The sequence below is a fragment of the Symphalangus syndactylus genome, chromosome 7, assembly GCF_028878055.3.
Source record: "Symphalangus syndactylus isolate Jambi chromosome 7, NHGRI_mSymSyn1-v2.1_pri, whole genome shotgun sequence".
NCBI classification, from domain to species: domain Eukaryota; kingdom Metazoa; phylum Chordata; class Mammalia; order Primates; family Hylobatidae; genus Symphalangus; species Symphalangus syndactylus.
In genome coordinates this window covers 14,732,227-14,754,055 of record NC_072429.2, presented here as the reverse complement: position 1 = coordinate 14,754,055, position 21,829 = coordinate 14,732,227, and the positions used below count along the sequence as shown (strand labels likewise).

General features: G+C 41.3%; 1 protein-coding gene across 7 annotated transcripts in view; it reads right to left on the bottom strand.

Moving 5' to 3' along the window:
- FBXW11 (F-box and WD repeat domain containing 11) overlaps positions 1 to 21,829 on the bottom strand; it is a 148,258-nt gene that overhangs the window by 116,668 nt on the left and 9,761 nt on the right. The window contains exon 1 of one of the 7 annotated variants that reach the window (XM_055285250.2): positions 17,683 to 17,841. The exons of the other annotated variants lie outside the window; for them this stretch is intronic. The gene's annotated coding sequence lies outside the window, so the exon portion shown is untranslated. Of the gene's footprint in view, positions 1 to 17,682; positions 17,842 to 21,829 lie in introns of those variants that run through there. 7 annotated transcript variants of the gene reach the window in all.

Genomic DNA, 21,829 nt, shown 5'->3' with positions numbered 1-21,829 from the left:
ATTTTTATGTTTTCTGCAGAAAGGGTACACTTGCCAGCAGCTTGGCCACGAGAGTACACCGAACAAACGAGACAGGGTCATTTATAACCTGACGTGTCCACCCTACTGCCGTGTCCAGTTTCCGTTGGCTGGAACAGGACCTCACATTTTGTATTTGTCCCGATTGGCTAGCAGCTTAGAACTTCTTTAAAACGGCAAAGGCAGAGGAGAACAAAGGAAGGAGGAAGTAACTTGTGGAATGCCGAGAAAAGTAAAAACACCTTCAAATAAGGAAGAGGAACAGGCTATGACCTAATGCTTGCTTGGACCAGTATAATCATGCCAGGGCAAACATTTAAGCTAAATTGTGGGAGCTAAGAACATAAAGTGCATTGATTTCTTTATTACGGCTGGCAGATATTTAAGAATGATAGTACAGGTCTTTGAATAAATTTTGCTTTTAAGAGAAGTTACTATTTATTCCTAACTAGATGGGGAGGAAAGTCTTTGAAGAGAAACCTCTACTTTACTTTTTACAGACTTCTAGAAATAAATAAAATTACCTTGAAGACTTTAAAATTTATTAAAACAGGACATGAAATACAGTAACCATGAAATAAAAAATTGGACTTCATTAGTATTAAGACCTTCTATCCACCAAAAAACATGATTAAGACAGTGAAAAGGCAAGCCACAAAACAGGAGATGTCTGCAATATACGCATCTGACAAAGGACTCATTTCCAGACTATAAAAAGACTCACAAATTAGTAAGAAGAAAACTCAATTTTTTTATAAGGTCAAAAAAGGCGTATCTCTAAAAAGGATATTCAAATGGGCAATAGGCACATAGAAATGTAAATTAAAACCACAACGAAATACCATTTCACACCTATGAGAACGGCTAAAATTAAAAAGACTGACAATGCCAGTTGCTGACTAGGATGCAGAGCAACTAAACTCATTGCCAGAGGAAGTATAAGAAGGTACAACCACTTTGGGAAAAGATCTGCCAGTTTCTTGAAACACAAAATATACATCTTGCGACATAAGAAACACATATTTGATCTTTGCTGCCCTGAGGACCCCCATTACTGGCACAAAAGTGAAAATTCTTGGAATTGCCTGATAGTATTGAGAGGAGCATCTTTTGTTATTCAAAATAAGCCACTTTCAACCATACTAGAGTTTATGCTAATAAGGTGACTCTTGGAAGATGGGGGCTGGCTGCTAGAGGAACCATGTGATTCGAGGATCCAAATTTTCACCACCCCCACCACCATCTCTGGGGAAAGGAAAGGGGCTGGAGAGGGGGAGAGGAGCTAGGAATTGAGTTAATCGCCAATGCTCAATGATTACTCATTAATTAATCATTAATCATTCCTAGGTAATGTGACCTCCAATAAAAAAAATCTTAAAGGGCAGGGTTCAGAGAACTTCTGGGATGGCAAACACATGCCTATACCAAGAGGATGGTATACCCCAACTCCACAGAGACAGAAGCTCCTGCACCCAGGACCCTTCCAGACCTTGCCCTACATACCTCTTAGTCTGACTATTCAGTTGTATCCCTTATAATGTACTTTTTAAAAACCAATAAATGTAAGTAAAGTATTTCCCTGAGTTCTGTGAGCCTTTACAGCAAATTACTGAACATGAGTAGGTGATCATGAGACCCCTTAAGTTACAACCAAAAGTACCCTGGCAACTTAGGACTTGTGACTGGCACCTTAAGTGGGGGCAGTCTTTTGGTTAATTTAAGGGATCTCACTAGCTCCAGGTAAATACAGTGGGAATTGAATTGAACTACAGGACACCCAGTTGGTGTCTGCAAATAACTGAAGAATTGCTTTGGTGTGGAAAACAAAAAACATTTGGAGTCAGGAATGATGTTAGCGTATAGAAAAATAGTTTGTTCCTTTACACTTACTCTATCTCAGCAATCCACTACTAAGTATACCAAGAGAAAAAAGATGTCCTCACAAAGATCTGAATACAAATGCTCACCCAAGTTTTATTCATAACAGCCAAACGCAGGAAACAGCCTAAACATCCATCAGTAGAATTGGTAAACAGTTATATAGTCATATAATGCAATGCTACCAAGCAATAAAAAGGAATGAACTGATAAAACAAGAATGAATCTAAGATAAGTCAAACATAATAGAGTGCATACAGTATGTGCATCCTGTATGATTCCATCTTATATGAAATTCCAGAACATATTTAACTAATCTATAGTTATAGAAGGCAGGTTATTTAGGGCTGGGGCAGAAAAATGACTGAAAAGGGGAACAGGGAAGTTTTTTGGGGGTGACGGAAATGTTCCATATCTTGATAGCAGTAGTGGTTCTATGAGTATATATATTTCTCAAAACTCAGTACACTTAAAATGAGTGGATTTTACTGAATGTAAACCATAATAAAGCTGATTAAACAAAAAACAAAAACCGCAATACAGATACTACTATGCACCCATTAGAAGGGCTAAATTTTATTTTTATTTTTATTTTTTTTGAGACAGAGTTTTGCTCTTGTTGCCCAGGCCAGCATGCAATGGCACAATCTCAGCTCACTGCAACCTCCGCCTCCTGGCTTCAAGCAATTCTCCTGCCTCAGCCTTCCACCAAGTAGCTGAGATTACAGAAATGCACCACCACCCAGCTAATTTTGTATTTTTAGTAGATACGGGGTTTCATCTTGTTGGTCAGGCTGGTCTCAAACTCCTGACCTCAGGTGATCCACTCCTAAAGTGCTGGGATTACAGGTGTGAGCCACCACGCCCAGCCAGAAGGGCTAAATTTTAAAGGACTGAAAATACCAAGTGATGGCTAGAATGCTCTACATTAGAGATGGAACTAATTGGAGTACAGGCATTTAGAAAACAGTTTAGCAGTGTGGTGTTATGATACATACATACTGGTTTTCATCCAATGCGGCAAAACTCCCACAGCCCTTGTTACAGTGTTTTGTTATAATGTTAGGTAAGTTAGGCCTCAGGAAACAGAATCTCTGCAACCTTCTCCAGCCCTCCTTTGACCTGACCCAAGGCAGGACTCTAATCTTTCTTAAGATCCTCTGCAGAGAGGGTCCTGCCTTATACCCCGGGGGAAGGCACGCTGATGTCATGAAGCTTCCATAAAAACCTAAGATGCAAGCAGTGGCTCATTCCTGTAATCCCACCACTTTGGGAGGCCAAGGCAGGTGGATCAGTTGAGCCCAGGAGTGTGAGACCGGCCTGGGAAACATGGAACACCTGGTCTATACAAAAAAATGAAAAATTAACCGAGTGCACACGTGTGATCCAAGCTACTCAGGAGACTGAGGCAGGAGGACTGCTTGAGCCCAAAAGGTCAAAGCTGTGGTGAGCTGTTTGTGCTGCTACAGTCCAGCCTAGGCAACAGAGCAAGACCCTGTCTCAAAAACAAAAACAAAAACAAAACAAAACAAAACAAAACAAAACAAAACAAAAAAACCAAGAGCACAAGGTTCTAGACAGATGAACAGGTGGAGGTTCCTGGAGGGTGGCACACTCACAGAGGGCATGGAAGCTCTGCCCCATACCTCACCCTACGCATCTCTTCGTCTATATCCTTTGTAATAATATCCTTTATGATAAACTGGTAAATGTTACCTGTTTCCCTGAATTCTGTGAGCCTTTCCAGCAAATTAATTGAACCCACAGTATGGGTAGCGGGAACCCCAACTTGAAGCAAGTTGGTCAGAAGGACTAGAAGCCCAGGCTTGCCAATGGTATGTGGGGTAGGGGGGCAATCTCGAGGACCAAGCCCTCAATCTGTGGGATCTGACACTGTCTCTAGGTAGATAGTGTCGGAATTGAATTGGGGAACACACAGCTGGTGTCCACTGCAGAACTGATTGCTCACTAGTGGTGGAGAGAAATCCACTCCCACACATTTGGTCACAGAAGCCTTCTTCTGTGTTGATGACTGCTGTTGTACTGGTTTGAGAGCAGAGGAAAAACATGGTTTGAGAGTTTTTCCCAAAACAAGCAGTATCTATTAAAGCTAAATATATGCCTACCCCCATGACCCAGTAATTCTGTTGGGTTCTCATACCCAAGAGAAACAAGTGCTTATGTCTACCTTAGAATTGCTATCCACAGTAGCAGACAAAAATTAGAAGCAACTCACGTATTCATCAATAACAGCCAAGTACTCAGCAACCCAAGCATTTCACTAACCAAGTAAAACAAACAAACTGTGAATATTTACAATGGAATAATGCATAGAAAAAAAAAAAAAACTACAGCTACACATAACAAAATGGATGAATTTTACAGACATAATAATAATGAGTGGGGGAACAAAACCACAAGAGTATATACTCTATAATCCTATTTACATAAAATTCAAAAACAGACATAACTAGCCTACAGTGAAAGAGGTCAGAAAAGACCATTAAGAAGAGAGTTCATTGACTGGGTGAGGTACAGGCAAGAGGAAGCCTTGAAATGCTCTGGAAAAGGCCTATAATTTGATCTAGGTAGTGGTTACACAATGTGCTGTGCACATATGTAAAAATTCATTGAGCTGTACACTTAAGACACGTGTTCTTTAATGTAAGTTATACACAATAAAACATACATATACAAATGCTCTCTTAACTAATCTCTGTTCATCCTTCAAAGCCGGAAGCTTATTACACAGCAGCCAGGCGTGGCTTGTCAGTCAATCTCACTTCTAGTCTACCCATTCACATGTACTTCATGTCTATCTCCCTCAGCATGTGTGGGCTGGAGGTAATACTAAATATCCAGAATAATGACACCGGTAATGGAACTAGATAAAGTCATGCTCCAATCAGCGAGAATTTTCGACAAAATAGTTATTAACAGTCTAGATGATGATAATATGGTATAATATTAAGTGTGGGGGAAAGGACCTTATGAATTCACTATCCTTTTGATAAACTTCTAGTAGAGATTGTAGGAAAATTAAATACAGTCAGCAAGCTCCTTAAAAATAAGTATATAGCTTTCCAATCTTGTTTAAAAATTTAGCTCCATAATTATAAGGAAAATTATATAAAAAAAGAATCGCACTATAAATATTTACTTTATACACAATTTTCAAAAATAAAGGCAGGTTGAAGTTACATTTTCTGCCGAAGCATGTTATTTGCATATTATAAAACTAAGCTTTACAGTGATGACATGCCTAAAACTATTACTACTGCCTTCCAAAATTAACCAACAGGTTATAAAAACAAGTAGTTAACTTTCAGACACTGATTTATGAAGGCAAAGCTTTTCAGAAACAGGACTCTCTTAATAGTCTGATTTACATTCATATTAATACAAACACACATATATGCACAGCTATCAATACAGCCATCCACTCTACATCTAAAATGTCTCATTTCCTCCTCTTCATACCATCTGTTACTATCTCATCATTCCTTCCCTGGGACATTCCAACAGTGAACGAATTAGTCCCCCTGCTCCAATTTGCCCTGCTCTAAAGCATCCTCTAATCTGACAACTGGAGTGATCTTTGTAAACCACAGATCTTGTTCAAATGTTCACAGTCAACTCCCTTCTCAACCACATCCACCACGCTCATACCTCCTCCAATCTAGGCAGGGATCACATGCTCAAAAACTTATATGTGGCTCACACCTGTAACCCCAACAGCTCAGGAGGCCTGGGCAGGAGGATTGCTTGAGGCTAGGAGTTTGAGACCAGCCTGGGCAACAGTGAGACCCAGTACCTAAAAAAAATTATAAAAACAGACCAGATGCAGTGGCTCACGCCTATAATCCTAACACTTCAAGAGGTAGAGAGATGAGGATCATTTGAAGCCAGTTCAAGACCAGCCTGTGCAACATAGCAAGACTTCGTCTCTACAAAACAAAACAAAAAAAAAATTAAAAAATTAGCTGGGCATGGTGGCATGACCCTGTAGTCCCAGCTACTTGGAGGCTGAGGTGGGAGGATGACTTGAGCCCACGAATTAGAGGCTGCAGTAAGCTATGACTGCACCTCTGCACCACTCCAGTCTGGGGAACAGAGCAAGAAGACGACCCTGTACCGAAAAATAAAGTATGATTTTAAAACTTAGCCAGACATGGTGGTGTGCACCAGCAGTCCCAACTACTTGGGAGGCTAAGGCAGGAGAATAGCTTAAGTCCAGGGGGTCAAGGCTGCAATGAGCCATGATCACACCACTGTACTCCGGCCTGGGTGACAGAGCAAGATTCTGACCCAAAAAAATAAAAACTAAAAAACTATATGACCAATTAGATAAAGTGAAATTGGTCTCATAGGAGTTATGTACAGGGAAGTACAAGCTCTGACTCAAAAGGACAGCTACTATTGAGCTCCAATTTTCAAACAAAACCACAAATTAGAGTTTTCATATGAAATGTCCCAATTTTTAAAATCTGGCCAGGAGCGGTGGCTCACACCTATAATCCCAGCACTTTGGGAGGCCAAGGCAGGTGGATCACTTGAGGCCAGGAGTTTGAGACCAGCCTGGCCAACATGGTGAATCCCCGTCACTACTAAAAATACAAAAATTAGCCAGGCATGGTGGTATGCACCTGTAGTTGCAGCTACTCAGAAGGCTGAAGCATAAGAATCACTTGAACCTGGGAGGTGGAGGTTGCAGTGAGATCACACCATTGTACTCCAGCCTGGGTGACAGAGTGAGACTCTGTCTCAAAAACAAATAATAAATAAATAAATAAAATCCGTGTGGACCAGGTCGGGTGTGGTGGCTCACCCCTGTAATCCCAACACTTTGGGAGGCCGAGGAGGATGGATCATCTGAGGTCAGGAGTTCAAGACCAGCCTGGCCAACATGGCAAAGCCCCATCTCTACTAAAAATATAAAAATTAGCCGGGCGCGGTGGCTCACGCTTGTAATCCCAGCACTTTGGGAGGCCGAGGCGGGCGGATCACGAGGTCAAGAGATCGAGACCACAGTGAAACCCCATCTCTACTAAAAATACAAAAAAAAAGTAGCCGGGTGTGGTGGCGGGCGCCTGTAGTCCCAGCTACTCGGAGAGGCTGAGGCAGGAGAACGGCGTGAACCCGGGAGGCGGAGCTTGCAGTGAGCCAAGATTGCGCCACTGCACTCCAGCCTGGGTGACAGAGCAAGACTCCGTCTCAAAAAAAAAAAAAAAAAATACAAAAATTAGCCAGGCATGGTGGTGTGCACCTGTAGTCCCAGCTACTTAGGAGGCTGAGATAGGAGAATCACTTGAACCCAGGAAGCAAGGGTTGCAGTGAGCCGAGATCACGCCACTGCACTCCAGCCTGGGCAACAGAGTGAGACTCCATCTCAAAAAAAAAAAAAAAAAAAAAAATCCGTGTGGACCACATAAAATATGTTTGTGAAGCTCTACCTATCCACAGGTTATTAGCTTGCATCTTATGACATAAAGCAGGGATCCCCAACCCCAGACTGTGGACCGGTGTCAGTCTGTGACCTAGTAAGAACTGGGCCTCACAGCAGGAGGTGAGCAGGAGGCAAAGCTTTATCTGTATTTACAGCTGTCCCCTAACACGCGCATTACCACCTGAGCTCTGCCTCCTGTCAGACGATGAGCCCAGGCATTAGATTCTCACAGAACAGGAACCCTGTTGTGAGCTGCGCATGTGAGGGATCTAGGCTGCATGCTCTTTATGAGAATCCAACTAATGCCTGATGTCTAAGGTGGAACAGTTCCATCCCCACTCCCCGTGCCTGGTCTGTGGAAAAACTGTCTTCTAGGAAACTGGTCCCTGGTGCCAAAAAGGTTGGAGACCAATGACCTAACAGGATAAAGTTCAAGATTTGGTTATAGCTTGCCTTTTCAAATTCATCACCCATACTCCCTTCCACACAAGCAATACTCCGTCAATACACAGAATTACTTGTCCCGCAGATAGACAACAAACACCACTGTCTGCAAACCATTGTTCACTTGGTTCCCTTTGCTATGAAGCTCCACTATCCCAATACATCCATGTTTATGTCTAACTTCTGCTCGAGCCTCAAAGCGTAAGTTTGTTTGGTCTTTTTGGGTTTTTTTTGTTTTTTTGAGGCGGAGTCCCACTCTATTGCCCAGGCTGGAGTGCAGTGGCACAATCTCGGCTCACTGAAACCTCCACCTCCCCGGTTCAAGCGATTCTCTTGCCTCAGCCTCCAGAGCAGCTGGGATTACAGGCACCCACTACCACGCCCGGCTAATTTTTTTGTATTTTTAGTGAGACAGGGTTTCGCCATGTTGGCCAGCCTGGTCTCAAACTCCTGACCTCAGGTGATCCGCCCACCTCAGCCTCCCAAAGTGCTGGGATTACAGGCGTGAGCCACCGTGCCTGACCAAGGGTAAGTTTTTAAAATATCCCTTATGAAATTTCCTTTCTTTTCTAACTCCTACAACACTGTTTGTCTACCTCCCGTGATCCTTACAAGTTTTCACACTATGGTATACTTTTTTATGTAAAAGACTACAAGCTTCTGGAAGCAAAGTATGCATTTGATTCTGTTCTGTATTCCCCAAACAATACCTAGGAACAGAGTACGTGCTCAATAATGAATGGATGAAACTATTTATCTGCCTATTTAAGCAACAATGTGTATCTCAATTTGATGGAGCCATGATACCGATAAGGTCCCTTAGATTTGGAAAATTAAAAGGCTAACAGAGTCAGAAAAAAGTCTCTCTAATATTACAACTGAATCAGAAATAACATGAACTCATGGTTCTTTTTAAACATATTTCTTAGTTCTGTCCACTGAAAGGGTCTAGAAGCAATGACAACCCACAGCAATGATTATAGTTTCTAAATACCATTTCTCACTAAAAAGAACCAGAGCCTTGGAGAAATGGCTGATTCCTGATCACCTTATGGAAATATAAGGTGAGTCTGGGACATCTTGTTGTGCCAAAAAAGCCAAGGGAAAAAAAAAAAAAAAACACTGATGGGGTCATGTCAAAATGAAACAGGAGGAGCTACCTAGAAAAAGTTATCAGTAGCCAAACCTGAGACAATCTGAGCATTAGCAAAGACTGTAATTGATTGTTAACACTGAATAAATAAAAGTCCAGGAGAGTATGGTGATATAGAAAAGGAAGGAAGAAAAATGGGGGCAGCCGGTGGGAATGGCAATTTAAAAACTACAATTCTGGCACGGTGGCTCACGCCTATAATCCTAGCACTTTGGGAGGCCGAGGCAGGCAGATCACTTGAGGTCAGGAATTTGAGACCAGGCCAACATGGCAAAATCCTGTCCCTAATAAAAATATGAAAATTAGCCGGGCGTGGTGGTGTGCACCTGCAGTTCCAGCTACTCAGGAGGCTGAGGCAGGAGAATCACTTGAACCCGGGAGGCGGAGATTGCAGCGAACCGAAATTGCACTACTGCACTCCAGCCTGGGCAACAGAGTGAGACTCTGTCTAAAAAAAAAAATAAAAAATCTACAATTTCGCAACCCCTATTGTAATAACTGATTTCAGGATCAGGATAATGAAACCAATGGGTGAAAGGCTGTAATGAAACAGGGTATTTACAAGGTGCCAAAATAGTGTCCCATAGATTCCTCTCTAACAGCAGAAGAGAAAATTCTACCTTCATTATGGAGAGATCTGGCTGCTGCCACCTCAGCCAAGGAATCAAAGTTAGCATTGCTCATAATGGGATAACCCGTCATTAAGTGCCTCCTGATATGACTCAATGTGAACTGCACTTCACCTATGATGAAGCATTCTCGTCAAAATGTTTAACCCGGATGCATCTCAATTAACTTCCAGTTTACAGGAAGTAGAGGAGCTAGAGAAACAAGTTAAAGGACACTATGAGGAAATAATGAATGCACAAGGTTACACATCCTACAAGACAACCAGAGCTGGTCTCTTCAAATAAGTTAATGCAGGGAAAGGAGGGAATAGGGTAAAGGAACTGTTCTTAAAAAAGAGTACAAGAAACATAACCAAATACAAAGGATGTACTTTGTTTGGATCCTGTTTTGTCGGTTTGTTTGTTTTAAAGAAGTGACAGTGGTATAAAAGACATTCTTGAGACAATTAGGAAAATTTAGATTTAATTGGTTTGATATTATATTATGGAATTACTTTAATTTTCGTAGATGTGAAAATGGTATTGTGGTTACACATGCATAAAGTGTATGTGATTATATATAATGTGGTTGTATACATGGAGATATGGTTGTGTATATGCATGTAATGGTTTGAGAGAAAGAGAGAGATACTATCATTCTTAGGAGATACACGCTGAAAACTTAGGGGTTAAGTATTATGAAGTTTGCAACTTACTTTCAAATTTTTAACAACAAAAAAGGGAGGTAGGGAGGAAGGAAAAGACAGAGTAAGAGAGGGAAAGAGAAAAGGAGAGAAATGGGAAGGAGGGAAGAAGTGGAAAGAGGACAAGAAGGGAGAGGGGGTAGCAGAGAAATGACTCAAATATGACAAAATGTTAACAATTGTTGAATCTAGGTCGAGAGAGTATATAAATGTTTGTTGTACTTTTTTTACCTCAACTCTTAGATATATATGATATTTTTCATAATAAAAAGTTAATGGAGGAAAAAGAGAAGAACAATTTAAGAAGCAAACAGTTTAAAATTCATGTAATACCATGAGACTGTCAAGAAATAAGAGCACTGTTACTCAAGGTCTGTGAGAGTAGAAATTGCTGCAATGTGACTGGAAGGCAATGTGGCAATGCCTATCAGATTTATAAAAGCACCTAATCAGCATGCCCAAGATCCTATCCTGAAGATGCATTCCATATGCACAGTTCTTCTTTATAGCATTAACTGTAATAGCAAAAGACTAGAAATCACCTACACATGCATCAGTCCAAACTGGTTACCCAAATTATGGCATATTTGTACAATAAATCAGCATGTATCTTTTAAATTAAATTATCTCCTCAAAAAATATGACAGCTCTTTGGGAACTGATATGAAAGATAACTGAGTCATATTTTACTTTAAAAAAAGGTGCAAAAATAATGTGTACAGGATACACAAATGTATAGGAAGGTTACACAAGAATGTAGTTGGGTGGCTAGAGGGAATAAGAAACTTTTTTTTTTGCTGGTTACTCCTTTTTGCACTTTTTTTTTTTTTTTTTAAACCAAGTCTTGCTCTATCGCCCAGACTGGAGTGCAATGACGCGATCTTGACTCACTGCAACCCCTGCCTCCCAGGTTCAAGCTATTCTCCTACCTCAGCCTCCCAAGTAGCTGGGATTACAGGCGCGTGCCACCATGCCCGGCTAATTTTCGTATTTTTAGTAGAGACGAGGTTTCGTCATGTTGGTCAGGCTGGTCTTGAACTTCTAACCTCAAGTGATCCACCTGCCTCGGCCTCCCAAAGTGCTAGGATTAAAGGAGTGAGCCACGGCACCCAGCCCCTTTTGTACCTTAATTTCGTATCACAGATGTAGTAATTCATTCAAAAAATTTGTCAAGTATTGATTGACTGTAGCTATAATGAACTCTTCATGTCTCCATGCTTTCACTATCAAAACTTAGTTACAGTGGAGTTGCAGGACACCTAGGAATTAGGGTCTGAAGTGAATATGTAAGGTGAAAATAGCATACGACAAAAATATGCCTCAAAAATCCCTTAAGGATATGCCATACTTGAGACCCATACAGCATCTCAATAATTCTAACACCACTAATTTTTACTCCAGCATTGGAACAGTTCAGTTTCTTCAACTGACTAGCAGATAAAATAGCTGGCTTGTATTTAGGCCTCATGTTGTGATGTTAAAAGTGTGTGTCTTTAAAATACCATAATCACACATAACACAGCAAGATAAAAGGCACTTAGGAATTGAGACAGACTGAAAGAAGAACAGATTCCCATTTCCCATCTTACGTTTGATCCACAATCTTCACTGTTTAGGTTCTGTTTCTCTTATTTTTGTCAACAGATGCATAAAATTTGAGTTTGCATAAATGTACATAAGATATGTTCTCAAAAACACAGTTCAAAAATTAAGCAAACTATTACAGTAGAAGAGAAAGTCACAACCCAAATGTTTGCTGACTAGGAATAAGTACTAGCAGGCTGTAACAAAATTCTCGGTCAAGATGAAAAGGAGAGGGTGTGGCCGGGAGGTTGGCTCACATCTGTAATCCCAGCACTTTGGGAGGCTGAGGTGGGAGGATCACTTGAGGTCAGGAGTTCCAGACCAGTCTGGCCAACATGGCAAAACCCTATCTCTACTAAAAATACAAAAATTAGCTGGGCATGGTGGCGCACGCCTGTAATCCCAGCTACTCGGGAGGCTGAGGTGGGAGAATCACTTGAACCCAGGAGGTGGAGGTTGCAGTGAGCCGAGATCGCACCACTGCCCTCCAGCCTGGGCAACAGAACGAGACTCCATCTTAAAAAGAAAAAAAGGGCCGGGCGTGGTGGCTTGCACCTGTCATCCCAGCACTTTGGGAGGCTGAGGTGGGCGAATCACCTGAGGTCAGGAGTTTGCGACCAGCCTGATCAACATGGAGAAACCCCATCTCTACTAAAAATACAAAAATTAGCCAGGTGTGGTGGCACATGCCTGTAATCCCAGCTACTCGGGAGGCTGAGGCAGGAGAATCGCTTGAACCCAGGAGGCGGAGGTTGCAGTGAGCCGAGATTACGCCATTGCACTCCAGCCTGGGCAACAAGAGCGAAACTCCGTCTCAAAAAAAAAGAAAAAAAAAAAAAGAGGCCGGATGCAGTGGCTCACACCTATAATCCTAGCACTTTTGGAGGCCAAGGCGGGCAGACCACAAGGTCAGCAGTTTGAGACCAGGCTGGCCAACATAGGGAAACCCCGACTCTACTAAAAATACAAAAATTAGCCGGGTGTGTTGGCATGTGCCTGTAGTCCCAGCTACTAGGAGGCTGAGGTGGGAGAATCTCTTGAACCCGGGAGGCAGAGGCTGCAGTGAGCTGAGGCCATGCCATGACACTCCTGCCGGGGTGACAGAGTGAGACTCTGTGAAAGAAAGAGAGAAAGCGGGAGAGAGAGAGAGAGAGAGAGAAAGAGAGGAAGAACGGAAGAATGAAAGAAAGGAAAGAAAGGAAGAAAGAAAAGAGAGAGAGAAAGAGAAAAAGAAAAAGAAGGAAAGGAAAGGAAAAGAGGAGAGGGTAGTAATAACACCTCTTGGTCAACATCACATATGATCTCAGGTTCTGAACTTAGCTGCAGCCCATTCCTTTATGTTGGCATTCCCATACACCAATATATACATTCTTCAGTCTATATGCTGAGTAATCATATAACTGTACTAAAGTCCAGTCAGCTACCACTGCCCTAAAAACTCCCCAATATTTCTCTCTAACCCAGCAATCTAATGAACTCCAGGCCAATATTCCTACTAGATACTTCTCTTCTTACACAATCCATCCATAGGCAACTCAAATTCACCATAACCCAAACTGAACTCACTTTAACTTAAAGAAGCCACACGGAAGCAAGGAAAATTCAACTGTTTTCTCAGAGTTGAAAGTGAACACAAAATGGATTACAGCAGTGATAAAGGAACCTTAAGGAAAACAAAGGGCTTCCCAGACCTACAAGTCAAGTGTGCATTCAAGCTGAATGTACTAATCTGTCTAAAAACAAATGCCTTAATCATAAAAGGATCTGGGAAGCAAAAGCAAGCAGAAGAGGTGAAGGAAGAGGCTTTGCCACAGGGAAAAACCACCATCCCTAAAAGTAAGCTGAATGAGGGTGTCTCAGTCCCAGGCCAACACACGTCTTACTTCCCTGACGAAGTCTTCCTATATGAAGAGAATATTCCAGTCATTTGGCTTGAGTCTTCAGGTCCCTCTGACTTGTTTGAAAAAATTAAACTAACATATTAATTAGGACCTAGTAAGTAAATGTGCCTATCAAAAAACAATATACTGGGCTGGGTGTGGTGGCTCACACCTGTAATCCCAGCACTATGGAAGGCCCAGGCGGGTGGATCACAAGGTTAAGAGATCAAGACCATCCTGGCCAACAATGGTAAAACCCCGTCTACTAAAAATACAAAAATCAGCTGGGTGTGGTGATGCGCACCTGTAGTTCCAACTACTCAGGAGGCTGAGGCAGGAGAATCAATTGAACCTGGGAGGCAGAGGTTGCAGTGAGCCACAATCACACCATTGCACTCCAGCCTGGCGACAGAGCGAAGACTCTGTCTCAAAAAAAAAAAAGAAAAGAATACACTCATCATGCCAACACACTTATATCACCATAAATTAATAAATTAAAATTTAGGTTCTACACATCAGTCTTGTAAAGTTGGTTAATGTTGGTCCAACCCTGGGATAAGGGGACGTCTGGGCACGCTGAGCAGATCAAATTTCTTTGAGTGTTAAACCAAGGACCAGATCTAGGATGATGGTACATTATAAATCTCCACATGTAGCTATTTAAATGTCAATTTAATTAAAATTAAGGTTAAAAATTCAGTTACTTTGAGCCATACTTCAAAACTGTACCATATTGAACAATGCAGACACTGAACATTTCAATCATTGAAGAAAGTTCTATGGGACAGCACTGTACTAAAAGGTAACCTCAAACTAACCTATTTCAAGTTGCCTTAGGAAACAGCCTGACAGCCCTAGATGGCTAATGCAGAACCTGAGAGCTAGACTGTTTTCTACAAAAGGTAAGAAATATATAAAACTGTTTCCTTTTGCAATGGTTTCTTGAAATCAGAATATATAGTTTTAGTCTTTAGGATTTCTGCCCCTTTATCACTGGATGATACTCTAATCTACAGGTAATATAGAATAGAGGTAAGAAGCACATTCTCTGAAGCCAGACTGCCTGGGTTCATATCTCACCTTTGTCCCTCACAAGATGTGTGACCTAGAGCATGTTATTTAACCACTCTACCCTTTAGTTTCCTCACCAGTAGGGTGGAAATAATGGTACCTACCTCATTAGGTTACTACAGGTTGAATATCCCTAATCCAAAAATACAAAATCCAAAGTGCTCCAAAATCCAAAACATTTTGAGTGCCAACATGACGCTCAAAGGAAATGCTCATTGAAACTTTCCGGATTTCAGATTTTAGATTAGGAATGCTGAATCCGCATACAGCAAATATTCAAAAATCTGAAAAAAATTCAAAATTCTCAACACTTCTGATCCCAAGCATTTTAGACAAGGGATACTCAACCTGTATAAGGATAAGTTTATATGTATAAAATATCTAGAATCATGCTCAATAAAGAATAAGTGCCCAGTATTAACTATTACTTCTACTACTAGTACCATTACTACCACCACCACCACCACCACCACCAGACTGTCCTGACTATCCTTCAGAAGACAAGGTGAAAAATGGCTCACATCTGTAATCCCAACACTTCAGGAGGCCAAGTCAGGCAGATTACTTGAGGCCAGGAGTTTGAGACCAGCCTGGCCAACAAGGCGAAACCCCGTACCTACTAAAAATTCAAAAATTAGCTGGGCATGGTGGCACGCACCTGTAATCCCAGCTACTTGGGCAGCTGAGATACCAAAATCACTTGAACCTGGGAGGCAAAGGTTGCAGTGAGCCACAATCTCACCAGAGGAGAAATATTAGCAAATGTGAAAGTATTAAAACAAGGATCACAAAGTCAGAATGTCCGTCTACAATAAAAAGAAAAATTTTTTAAGATGAAAGGGAGTACGATGTTCTCCAGAAAGAATATTAAATACCGAAAAAAGCCACGTTTTCAAGAATGTTGCCTGACAATGCCTTACTTGTAAGGATGACAAACCACAGGCCAAAAGAAGTCTACATAATGAACTACTGAGCTATTTAAATAGTAAATACTGAGGAGGAACTGAGAAGGTACAGGTTTGAGTTCACTGGACCAAGTGATACTTCCCTGTATAAAGCACATCTTGATATTTAAATGCATTGTCTCTCCTATACTCCCTAAATTACCTTTACATTCACTTGATGAACTGACTGAAGATCTGATTTTTCAGTAAGCAAGCATTTAATCATATTAAATGGGCCAGGCGTGGGGGCTCACGCCTGTAATCCCAGCACTTTGGGAGGCTGAGGTGGGCGGATCACGAGGTCAGGAGATCGAGACCATCCTGGCTAATACGGTGAAACCCCATCTCTACTAAAAATACAAAAAAATTAGCCAGGCGTGGTGGCGGGTGCCTATAGTCCCAGCTACTAGGGAAGCTGAGGCAGGAGAATGGCATGAACCGGGGGGCGGAGCTTGCAGTGAGCGGAGATCGCGGCACTGCACTCCAGCCTGGGTGACAGAGCGAGACTCCGCCTCAAAAAAAAAAAAAAACATATTAAATTATTAAAATACCATGCCAAACAATGACCCAGCATGTGTTCTTTGAGTGGAAACGTGTTGTAGAAAATCACACCGGCCGGGCGCGGTGGCTCACGCTTGTAATCCCAGCACTTTGGGAGGCCAACGCGGGCGGATCATGAGGTCAGGAGATCGAGACCACGGTGAAACCCCGTCTCTACTAAAAATACAAAAAAATTAGCCGGGCGTGGTGGCGGGCGCCTGTAGTCCCAGCTACTCGGAGAGGCTGAGGCAGGAGAATGACGTGAACACGGGAGGCGGAGCTTGCAGTGAGCCGAGATTGCGCCACTGCACTCCAGCCTGGGTGACAGAGCGAGACTCCGTCCCAAAAAAAAAAAAAAAGAAAATCACACCTTGCTCCTGCAGACAGGCAATTTGAAAATCTAAAGGTTGAAGTACAAACTTCATCAAGTGTAGTAAGACAGAAAGAGTCAGAGCTTTGAGGGCACCTAAACCCAAGCTTAAAGCTTGGTTCTACCATTTCCTAGCTGTATGACCTGAGTAACTGGCACTTTATGCTTATGAGCTCCATTTCACTAGCTGTAAAATGCAGGTGAAGCACTGTGCCAATTAAGTAATATAAGTAAAGTGCATACAAAGGTAACTGGCATGTAGCACTTGCTCTCAATAAGCAGTTGCTACAGTTAGTAAACCTCCCCAAGACAACCCGCCAAGAGACCTCAGAATAAAGTACCACCACTTTACACGAAAACGCAAAAAATATTTTGACCAGGTATTAACTATTATATAAATAATGTGAGAATGCCTCAAAATTACCATTTGTTTTCCATATTTTACAAGCTATTCCCTCAACAATATATGTCCCTGTTTACTGTATTTCCTATTAGACTATAAATAAAAACTATTTGGGCTTACAATAAAAATAACTGAGTTAGGCGTGGTGGCTCATGTCTGTAATTCCAACACTTTGGGAGGCCAAGGCAGGCAAATCATTTGAGCCCAGGAGTTCAAGACCAGTCTGGGCAACACGGTGAGACCCTGTTTCTACAAAAAAGAAATTAGCTGAGCATAGTGACACATGCCTGTGGTCCCAGCTACCTGCGAGGCTAAGGCAGGACGATCGTGTGAGGCCAAGAAGTAAAGGCTGTAGTAAGCCATGTTCGTGCCACTGCAGTCCAGCCTGAGCGACCTAATGTCTCAAAGATAATAATAACTGCACTTCGTACAGTAAAACAAAGTTTTTACCAGCAATTCAGACACATATACCTTCACTGATCCACACCCAAACATGGCCAAACATGACACTACGCACAAACGTCTACTATTTCTCCCTTTCCCTATTAATGGACAAAAGAAATAAGGAAAAATATTTTTCAAAATTTCTTTCAGCGAGTTGAGTTCCACAAAACAAAACAATACAGGGTAATTGCTTACCTGGAAAATATTTTGTACTTCAGATCCACCAATCCAGAATGAATGGGGGTTTTCCCTTTCAGACTAGTCTGAGAAAAGACAGCAGTCAAGCATCTTCCAAGATTCTTTCCGTTTACTGTATCCAGCTTTCTTCAACAAAATCCCAAACATGCACTTCGGTAACTGTTGAAAGACAGAAAGCAATCCATACACCCACCATGGCACCAGCGGCAAAGGACAGCCTCCGAGAAATGGAAGGAAGGGTCAATGGAATGGTGGATCTGAGGCACAGGAAAAAAGTTATAACCCCTGAGTCAGCTATTTGGCATAAAATGCCTGCAGCAGCATTCCTCACCTCTGTGTTGAAAGGATACAAAACTCGTAACAAATAATGGAACATCCCTAATATTAACATTTACTTATGATAAACAGCATGCAACTTCCAAATGAGAGCAGCTAAAAAAACCTACCCTATCATCCATATAAATTGTACTAGACCATTCAGCTGCCCTGAACTTCCTCATCCATTTCCTAAGACAGCTCCTCCACCATTAGAAAAATAGTTTGTCAGCCAAAAATAATGATACGAGAGGGCTTAAATATCTACCATAAAGATATTTATTTAGGTACCTAACAAAGAAATGTTTTGGTTTGCTACATATAAGACATCCTATCTACATATTACCCAAATCCTCTACTCTTAGCTAAAATACAGTGTGCTTCCCTTATACAAAAATTAATTCAAGATGGATTAAAGACTTATATGTTAGACCTAAAACCATTAAAATCCTACAAGAAAACCTAGGCAATACCATTCAGGACATAGGCGTGGGCAAGGACTTCATGTCTAAAACACCAAAAGCAATGGCAACAAAAGCCAAAATTGACAAATGGGATCTAATTAAACTAAAGAGCTTCTGCACAGCAAAAGAAACTATCATCAGAGTGAACAGGCAACCTACACAATGGGAGAAAATTTTTGCAACCTACTCATCTGACAAAGGGCTAATATCCAGAATCTACAATGAACTCAAACAAATTTACAAGAAAAAAACAAACAACCCCATCAAAAAGTGGGCAGAGGACATGAACAGACACTTCTCAAAAGAAGACATTTATGCAGCCAAAAAACACATGAAGAAATGCTCCTCATCACTGGCCATCAGAGAAATGCAAATCAAAACCACAGTGAGATACCATCTCACACCAGTTAGAATGGCCATCATTAAAAAATCAGGAAACAACAGGTGCTGGAGAGGATGTGGAGAAATAGGAACACTTTTACACTGTTGATGGGACTGTAAACTAGTTCAACCATTGTGGAAGTCACTGTGGCGATTCCTCAGGGATCTAGAACTAGAAATACCATTTGACCCAGCCATCCCATTACTGGGTATATACCCAAAGGACTATAAATCATGCTGCTATAAAGACACATGCACACGTATGTTTATTGCGGCACTATTCACAATAGCAAAGAGTTGGAACCAACCCAAATGTCCAACAACGATAGACTGGATTAAGAAAATGTGGCACATATACACCATGGAATACTATGCAGCCATAAAAAATGATGAGTTCGCGTCCTTTGTAGGGACATGGATGAAACTGGAAAACATCATTCTCAGTAAACTATCGCAAGGACAAAAACCCAAACACCGCATGTTCTCACTCATAGGTGGGAATTGAACAATGAGAACTCATGGACACAGGAAGGGGAACATCACGCTCCGGGGACTGTTGTGGGGTGGGGGGAGGGGGGAGGGACAGCATTAGGAGATACACCTAATGCTAAATGACGAGTTAATGGGTGCAGGAAATCAACATGGCACATGGATACATATGTAACAAACCTGCACATTGTGCACATGTACCCTAAAACCCTAAAACAAACCTGCACATTGTGCACATGTACCCTAAAACCCTAAAGTATAATAAAAAAAAAAAGAAAAATAAAAAAAAAAGAAAAGGCAAAAAAAATAATAATAATAAAAATAAAATACAGTGTGCTTCAAAACATCTAACTGAAGACTGAACTTCTGACTCAGTAAAGGCCAGTCCCGTACAATGGCCAATCACCACGTAAACTGGGAAAAATCATAAAGAACGCTAATAAACAATTTACTAGGTGACACCATTAAATACTAAGTCCTGTCCATATTATATCAGTTCTTTTTCTACCATATCAAATTAGACTGCAAATTCTAAACAAACTAAAAGGGAGAGAGAAAAGGCATTCAACAGGACAACAAAGATAAAAACAAAAAGACTGAACTTACTTGAACATAAATTTGCTACTTCCTCAATTGCTACATTATAGCCAAAATGCTCCTGCACTAATTATAGTAATACCCACCTTATTGAAGAGCTACTACTTGGCCAAGCCCTTTACATTAATTACCCATATTTAATTCTCAAAAAAGATGAGCAGAAAGAAGTAACCTGTCCAAAGTCCCACATCTACTAGGTAGTAGAGCCCATGCCCTTTTCATGGAGCACTATGGACTCCACAGTTCAAGGGTCAGAAAGCCCATGATTTCTGAGAGAGGAGAAGAAATCAAGCTTTACTCTCAAAGGTCCTAAATTAATTAACATCAAAATGGAGAACTATGAAAATACAGAAGAGTAAATATTTCAGCCTAGATGAATCAGTTGGGCCATCCTGAAAGGGTTAATTCCCTAGATCTTGCCACTTAAAAAGCATTTAATTAACAAAGAGCCATGCAATTCTAAAGCCCATGATTTTTTTTTCAAGTAGAGACAAGGTTTCACCATGTTGCCCAGGCTGGCCTCGAACTCCTAAGCTCAAGCGATCTGCCTACCTTGGCCTCCCAAAGGGCTGGGATTACAGGTGTGAGCCCCCATGCCCAGCCTAAAGCCCACAATATTAATGCTAAAACAAAACACATTATAGGCTGGGCTCGACGGCTCACACCTGTAGTCCCAACACTTTGGGAGGCCGAGGTGGGCAGATCACTTGAGGTCGGGAATTTGAGGCCAGCCTGACCAACATGGTGAAACCCCATCTCTACTAAAAATACAAAAATTAGCTGGGCCTGGTGGCACATGCCTACAATCCCAGCTACTCGGGAGGCTGAGGAAGGAGAATCACTTGAACCCAGGAGACAGGTTGCAGTGAGCTGAGATCGTGCCACTGTCCTCCAGCCTGGGTAACAGAGCAAGACTCCGTCTCAAAAAAAAAAAAAAAAAAAGATTGTGGCAAGACACACTATAATGGTACTCAAGTAGTCTTTGTGTTTAGCAGCAAAGATTGTAACTGTGACAAAGAATCTCAAATCCAGCTGAACCCAAGTAATTTTTAAATTCTAAGATTTGTTGACAGTCCACAGGCAATGACTCTTAAAGATGTTCCGATTGTTCATATTGTAGGTAAAGCAATTAAAGTGACTGAAATACCGGTCTATGATTAACCTCACCATAACAATCAGATGAAAATATCTTAAGATTCACAACTTTAAGGAGATCACAAAAGTAAAATCCCAAGCAAATAATGAGTTCTCAAGTCTCTCCCATTAAGTGGTATTACTCTTAAGCCTAAGAATAAACTGGAAACCCAATCTTGACAGAAGCAGCTAGTGAACTATGGCTAGTAGCTAACTGCTAAAACAGTATACTATGCTTTTAAAGGTACAACTATCCAAAATGCAAAACGAGTGACAGCAAAACACAAAACACAACCACAGCCATTTGACTAACAGACTCATTTCTGGACCTCTTGAATCCTCAGGCTTTTCCCCTGTACTAGTGAGTTAATTTTTCTCCCTTCCCTTCAAAAAAAAAAAAATATATATATATATATATATATATTTCTTCAATGCCTAATTGCTGGCAGGCCTTATGCTAATAATACAAAGATTAACAGATGCCAGGTGAGGAGTGTCAGGGCTGAGTTCTTCCTGCCCCTCTGCCCCCTTTCTCTTTGAATCTATCATGTAGTCATTTCAGAGAGCCAAAATATATTTTATTGTTAGTTACCAAAACTGGTTCAATGTTCTCCAGTTAACTCCTAAAAAAATAAACATTAAAAATTACTCAAGTTCCTTTTTCACAATAGTAGAACCTCAGTCTTTTTCTTCTGTGGATCAGAGGCTTTTTACTACACAATGGTTTCCTACATTCAATATGCTTATATTTACACACCTCTCTA